At 38.4% G+C, this 8,029-nt stretch overlaps 1 long non-coding RNA gene across 1 annotated transcript; it reads left to right on the forward strand.

Annotated features, from left to right (window-relative positions):
* The first annotated feature begins 1,223 nt into the window (after positions 1–1,223).
* Positions 1,224–1,789, forward strand: LOC307020951. Its single transcript, XR_013803027.1, has 3 exons — positions 1,224–1,287; positions 1,404–1,455; positions 1,540–1,789. It is a non-coding gene; the product is annotated as an uncharacterized lncRNA (long non-coding RNA).
* The last annotated feature ends 6,240 nt before the right edge of the window (positions 1,790–8,029 follow it).

The raw sequence follows: 8,029 nt of genomic DNA on the forward strand, positions 1-8,029 counted from the left end.
TATATTTCAATTAGATTTTTACAAAAGAAATGTATATGCAGCTTATTTTATTCCTGCCTATTGCCTAACCTGACTTTACTGACTGAAAAAAAAAAAAAACCTGCAAGATGCTCTTTAAACTCAACGCTTAATTCAGTTGTATAACACAGATCCTACAACTTTATAATATAATGTTTGTATGTCAAAGTATACCTGTTGATATTGGAACATGTGATATTAACAGATACTGAGGCCACGAGCTAGGGAGATTTTCTTTATAGATCCCCTCCGTGGCGCTGGCTGGAGAGATGATAGTCGCACCAAACCATTCGGGTTTTTTGGCGCACAGTTACATCACATCCGGACAGTGGTAGTTCTGTTTTAAAACACTTGTCTGTCTTTTTTTAATCTATGGCTCTGTTTTATTTGAACTAACATGGGATACATTGTATTGAATAAAAGGCATTGAACAGAACCATAGATGCCACTTGACAGCGGGGCTGTTCTGTTTTACCCCTTAATGACTTTTTTTTTGGAAGTTCAAGTTTGTTCCTGTTCCAACAGTGTTAAAAGATTTTCTGCATGATTTTCGAGTACTTATAAAGTTGAATTAAATTGTACTTATTCTTAACTTTCACATGCATTGTGTTCACAGAAACCTTAATCAGATATTGTGCCCTGGGCCTTGGGCAAGTCTTGGTGTGGATGATGTCCAGGTTAGATTTGTTAAAATTATTCTACTGAAGAGTATGATGTAATTGTCCTTTTTGACACTTTTGACTTTTCACACTACAGGGCCTACCAAGACAAGGGTTCTCAAACAATTGTGGGGTGTTTGCTTTGATGGTAAGATACGGGATATACAGTATACATATAGTAATCCTATTTTTCTGTTTATAATAATGTATACAAATGTATAATGTATTCACACACAATATAGTATATGCACTCCATTATTGCTCATAGTTTGAGACATGCTGTGATTTATTTATATCCAAAACAACATTCACGGAGGAATATTGTTTGTCAATGAACACCATAGCATCACAACAACCTAACATAATATACTATTTCTTTATTTACAGTACGCATTTTACATTGTGGCAAGAGCCCAATTTAATTTCAATGAGGTATGTATAAATAAGGGTTTAATATTTCAGTTTTTCATTGATATCACTTGTGGATACAAGACTTTTCAGGACATATGTTGTTGACCCATCTGGTTGTGTGCTTTTTATATTCCAAGACAAACATGGAGCAAATTAGGCACTGGTGGTGCCTAGTTGTCCTCAAAAACTTTCCCATGCCGTATGTTTCTTTAATTTTCCAATTTACATTTGCCTTCTTGAAACTATTTGTTACACTGTAACCAGACTATATCATTTTTAATGAATGTTTTTACTGTTTCTCTTTCATTCACCAAGTTCTGAACAAGAGAGGTCGCAAGAGAGGCGACGGGATGAAAAGGCAATGCAGGTAGAAGCTGTTGAATCACAAATGATAGTCTTGAACCAGTGTGAGTGTTAAACATTTAACCTCTCTTTGTCAAATATATTTCAGGATGAAGAGGTTGTGAGGTTCCACAAAAGAAGAAGGCCATCATTTGAGATGGGGTCATGAGTGACCGCTGCTGGGGGGGAACTGTTACAATCAGCTGTATTAGGTTCACTAATGCCTCAAAATGTATTAGTTGTCACGATCTGTCTGTGTTTTATTTTGTCCTGTCTTGTCTGTTGCTTCCTGTCTCTGTGTTCAATAAAATTGAAAGTCCTGAATTCAAAGTGTTTCTTAAGTAAAAGAGTATAAGTATTATCAGCTAAATGTACTCGAAGTATCAAAAGTAGAAGTACAGTATGCGGAATGGATCTGTTCACAGTATTATATTACCATTGATATTATCCTGTCAATTCTATCAATTTGTCAATACGATGGCACTTTGTTAATATATTTTTTTAAATACTGCTAGGAAATACATAACTATATGATTTCATTCATATCACATGTTTTTTATCAGTAAAAAGTGAGTAAATATACAATATTGCCTCTGAAATGCAGTGATTATATTGAGACTGGGGCGCTAAAAGACAAGCAAATCACCTAAAATGTGTATAATTGACACCGAAAATGTCCTTAAAAGTTGCGTGCTAATTATCAGCCTCCACTTTTTTTCTTCGTGCAATAGATAGCTGAGGAGCCAAGGAGTTCACAATCCGTACAGAAGAGATTCAACTATTTCTACTCAACTCTTTTGCCTCCAGACATGTTTGGAGGAATGACCTTTCAGGCTGGAGCACATACTTTCTCTTTGGTGAGTAATCTCTAGAATTGTGAAGTTTGCTCTGATAGGATTTTGCTTGAGAAGTGGAATACCTTTGACCTTTTCTAAGAGCAGAGTGGCTGAAACAAACATTTTAGGGCAGCTGAAGTGTATCCTTTCTTCCGCAAAATAAACCAGAGGTCACACAAACACCACCCTGATGCACATTTGTTGCTAAAACAATACTTTTGTTTACTGGGAACCACAATAACCTGATACTGACTCTGACAGCTTGACATGGATCCAAAACTATCAGTTTCTTCTTTTGGAAATTTCCCAAGAACCCTGCTGTAAAACATCTGTTGCATAATCAACAAACAATGCAGGATGCACGCACAGTAACAACTCAGGCCGAGATCACATTTCAAGTCACGTACAAAGCATTTGAAATTTATCTAATCCAGGAAGCTCCAGCCAGTGTTTGGTGTGAACCAATGGGAACGGAGCTGTGTCACTGTGCTAGTACCTGTACTCATTCCTCATGACGACTGGTCTTTCCCAAAGTAAAACTGAACCTGATCCAGGCTGTGAGGAGTTTTGTTTTTTTGTAGCTTCTGTCCTGATTTATTAACACTTTTTGTTGATTTTTTCTTCATTTGTGTTACTTTGTATATTGGGTTTTTTCAACAGCATACAGTTATTCTCTCAGAGCATGTATCAAAAGTAGGTAAACAAATCTTCACTTTATAAAAAAATAGGTAGAGTAACAATGTAAATAGAATATTGCTTTAACTCCAGGGCAAACATAATTCCACATACTGTAGACAGAAGACAAACAGACATACAAAAAAGAAACAAAAAAATAGACAACCAGTCAGCTAAAACAAAAATGTCAATAATAAATAATACATGTCAGTACGGCAGCAGAGTTTTGTCTCTTGAAAACTTGTCAATACTTTCTCCGTCCACTACCCTGAAAATCTTCTTCTTTTATTTGTTATTCATTTGACACAATTACATTAATTCATACCAGGTCTGAATAATGCAAGATTTATTTTCAGCACTGTAGCCAGGCTGACAGAGAGCCACAGCTCGATTGAGACTTTTGTTCCCATAGCACTCAGTAGCAATGATTTGATGTGCTTTTTTAACGCTAAAATTGTTACTCTTAGAAACAAAATTAATGACCTCTTGCCTTTGACCAGTATAGTGTTATCAACATTAAATATCATGAATATGTCTTTATTATCAGGCTATGTTCCACAATCGTTCAAAGTAGCAGTGAAAAAACATCTTCTTAAAAAGCACAACCTCGATCCAGAGGTTTTAGCCAACTATATATTTCCAATCTTCCGTTCCTCTCAAAAATTATTGAGAAAGCATTCGCAAAACAGCTGTGTGATTACTTAAAAAACAGTGATTTATTTGAAGAATCTCAGTCTGGCTTTAGAACACATCATAGCACAGAGACAGCTCTGGTTAAAGTCACAAATGACATTCTAATAGCCTCAGACAAGGGACTTGTCTCTATTCTTGTTTTGCTCGATCTCAGTGCTGCATTTGATACTATCGACCATGAAATCTTATTGCAAAGACTAGAGCACTTAGTTGGCATACAGGGAACTGCTTTAGGCTTGTTTAGGTCCTATCTATCTGAACGCTCTCAGTTTTTACGTGTCAACGATGAATCTTCCATGCAAACCAAAGTTAGCCATGGAGTGCCACAGGGCTCAGTGCTTGGACCTATTTTGTTCACATTATATACGCTTCCGTTAGGCAATATTATAAGGCATCATTATGTACATTTTCATTGTTATGCGGATGATACTCAACTATATTTATCAATCAAGCCTGATGAAATGAATCATCTAAATAAAATTCAAGACTGCCTCAAGGACTTAAAAACGTGGATGACCTTACATTTTTTGATGTTAAACACGACCAAAACTGAAGTTATTGTACTTGGCCCGAAGAATCTACGAAACAAATTATCTAAAGATATAATAACTATGGATGGCATTAATTTGGCCTCCAGTGAGACTGTAAGGAATCTTGGTGTTATATTTGATCAGGATTTATCCTTTAACGCCCACATAAAATCAATTTCAAGGACCGCCTACTTCCATCTACGTAACATTGCAAAAATCAGGCATATCTTGCCTCAAAACGATGCAGAGAAACTAGTCCATGCATTTGTTACTTCAAGGCTGGATTATTGTAACTCCTTATTATCAGGGTGTACCAAGAAGTCAGTCAAGTTGCTTCAGCTGATTCAAAATGCTGCAGCTCGTGTACTAACCAGAGTTAGGAAAAGGGACCACATTACTCCTGTTCTGGCTGCCTTACACTGGCTCCCTATAGAACACAGGATAGAATTAAAAATTCTTGTTCTTGCCTACAAAGCCTTTAATGGGCAGGCGCCATCTTACCTTAAAGAACTCATTATACCCTACTGTCCTACTAGGGCAGGCCTATTCCACTGGCGGCCCGCGGGCCAGATGCGGCCCAGAACCAACTCCCGAGTGGCCCAGCCTCCCGTAGCCAAATTCCTACACTAGTACAGACCATGAACGCAACACTCCGCGTTGCATAGAGACCACCAAACCATAACGCAGCACGTTTTTTGAAAGTGCATCTAGTGGTGCTAGTAACGGTGGTCCTATGATAGTGTTAACTGTGTTCGTTATTCTCCCGACCAGGAGAGAAGCTTTAAAAGGAGACTAAATGGAGTCTCTGTGAAATTTCAATTGGGTACTTTAATTAAAAAAGGCGCGGGTTGGTCACAAGCATGATATTGTTCAGTCAGACAAACAGCTGTGATCCGCTCCTCGTTAGGGAAGAGAAGAGCCTCGATCTCTCCTCCGGTGCTATATATCCTCTGCTGGCTCCTCCCCGCCAGCCGGCTCGCCTCGTCTCCAATGTCCGTTATTGCATTTAAACAGAGGATTGGTTCTTTTCACATTCAATATATGCTTAACACGCCTTTTCTCCTCATATTCTCTTTCATCACTTTTCATTTAACACATTCTAAACGCTGTAATCAATACTCTAAAAAATACTTCTCGGCTCGTTTGGTTTCCGGTCATTCCGGATGTTGTCACATGCTACTCTCGTCTGTAAACAATAATGTATTCAAATAAACTGTACCTTCATTTAATATTCAGCATGGTAGTATCTCGACGTCTATAGTTGTAGTGTTAAATCAGTAGGCTTCGGTTTGCACCACTCCATATCATTTCGCTACTAAATTCACCTCTTTAGGAAATCGTATATTAGCCACATGCTAAATGCTAACCGTAGATGAAGGATTTTCAGAATAAAAGCTTAACTGCTTGTACACAAGAATTTCTGTTTTTTCAGTATAAAAGAGCATTAAAACTGACGGCATGTTTAAACTACATTTCCCCATTAAAACATTGATTTTAATTTCTAACAATAGCAACTCTAAAACATGTCTCTCTCAACTCTGAAGCGTAAACAGAGACAAAACGGTCATTGATCTTGTGGAGCAGATCCAAGTCAAACTGGACCTTTTTCGCGACCGACTTGAGCACGGGTCGGATACTGCATTTCCGACGCTCCCCAAACACATCACATCTCCGGCACAAATCACGGATGTGATGACAGATTTCATTGCGAGGTTGAAAGAGAACTTTGCCGGTCGATTGGATGGGCTTGCTCTGCCCACAGAGGTGATGGGCTTTGCCAGAGACCCCTTCACTGTTGCAATAGAGGGGGACGTATCAACCAGAGCAAAGGAAGTGGTCCCCTGCATCGACAAGGGGAAATATACACTGGAACTTATTGACATGCAGCGCACCAACGGGCCAGCGAAGTTTTGGAGTGATGTCAAAAAACAGCAGTTCCCTAACGTTCAGAAAGTAGCGATCTGTGTGCTTTGACAGTTCTTTTTGTATTCATTTAAATGCACTTTGTAATGTGTCTGGGTCAAATGTGACCAAAACGTATGATTTTTTTGTTATTACTTGAAAAGTGAAAAAATAGTATTGCTACAGTACTACCTCTTTGTGTTGCATTGGAGCTCTTTAGCTCTTTTTTTGTATGTGAGGACATTTATTAAAACTGCTATTATTGTATTCAGTAAATGCACTTTGTGATGTGCCTGGTTCAAAAAAAATTACCTGAATATTTGACTTCTAAAGCAAACAAATGTAATGCTACAACTGTGCACTTTTTTTTCAGATTCTGTTAAATTAATGCTAATTTGTTGTGTTTTTATGCACTTTTTGATGTACCTTTGTTAGATGAACAATGAATACAAATTGCATGTTTTTCATCGCAGTAATATCTGTTGGTTTAAAATGTGTCACTAGCCGCTTTTTACAGGCCGCTGAATGTCTGGCCCAGCTGAATTTTGTAGTTATAAAATCTGGCCCAACTGAATGTGTAGTTGAATAGCCCTGTACTAGGGCATTGCGTTCCAAGAATGCAGAGTTGTTGGTTGTTCCTAGAGTCTCTAAAAGTACAATGGGAGCCAGAGCCTTTTCTTATCTAGCTCCACTTTTGTGGAATCAGCTTCCAGTTTGTGTTCGGGCGGCAGACACCCTATCCGTTTTTAAGAGTGCGCTTAGTGCTTTAGGCTTTATTATGTCCTATCTATCTGAACGCTCTCAGTTTGTACGTGTCAACGATGAATCTTCCATGCAAACCAAAGTTAGCCATGGAGTGCCACAGGGCTCAGTGCTTGGACCTATTTTGTTCACATTATATACGCTTCCGTTAGGCAATATTATAAGGCATCATTATGTACATTTTCATTGTTATGCGGATGATACTCAACTATATTTATCAATCAAGCCTGATGAAATTAATCATCTAAATAAAATTCAAGACTGCCTCAAGGACTTAAAAACGTGGATGACCTTAAATGTTTTGATGTTAAACACGACCAAAACTGAAGTTATTGTACTTGGTCCGAAGAATCTACGAAACAAATTATCTAAAGATATACTAACTATGGATGGCATTAATTTGGCCTCCAGTGAGACTGTAAGGAATCTTGGTTTTATATTTGATCAGGATTTATCCTTTAACGCCCACATAAAATCAATTTCAAGGACCGCCTACTTCCATCTACGTAACATTGCAAAAATCAGGCATATCTTGCCTCAAAACGATGCAGAGAAACTAGTCCATGCATTTGTTACTTCAAGGCTGGATTATTGTAACTCCTTATTATCAGGGTGTACCAAGAAGTCAGTCAAGTTGCTTCAGCTGATTCAAAATGCTGCAGCTCGTGTACTAACCAGAGTTAGGAAAAGGGACCACATTACTCCTGTTCTGGCTGCCTTACACTGGCTCCCTATAGAACACAGGATAGAATTTAAAATTCTTGTTCTTGCCTACAAAGCCCTTAATGGGCAGGCGCCATCTTACCTTAAAGAACTCATTATACCCTACTGTCCTACTAGGGCATTGCGTTCCAATAATGCAGGGTTGTTGGTTGTTCCTAGAGTCTCTAAAAGTACAATGGGAGCCAGAGCCTTTTCTTATCAAGCTCCACATTTGTGGAATCAGCTTCCAGTTTGTGTTCGGGCGGCAGATACCCTATCCGTTTTTAAGAGTGCGCTTAAGACCTTCCTTTTTGATAAAGCTTATAGTTAGGGCTGATTAGATTCAGCCCCTAGTTTTGCTGTTATAGGCTTAGTTTGTCGGGGGACATCTTACTTCTTCCTTCTCTCTGTCTATACCTGTGTACTCTCATGTTCCGAATAACCCAGCTTCCCCAAATGTCTTTCTTTTTGGTGTCTATCTACGCCGGGATCCGAAGTC

This window comes from Notothenia rossii (assembly GCF_949606895.1).
Source record: "Notothenia rossii genome assembly, chromosome: 10".
NCBI classification, from domain to species: Eukaryota; Metazoa; Chordata; class Actinopteri; order Perciformes; family Nototheniidae; genus Notothenia; species Notothenia rossii.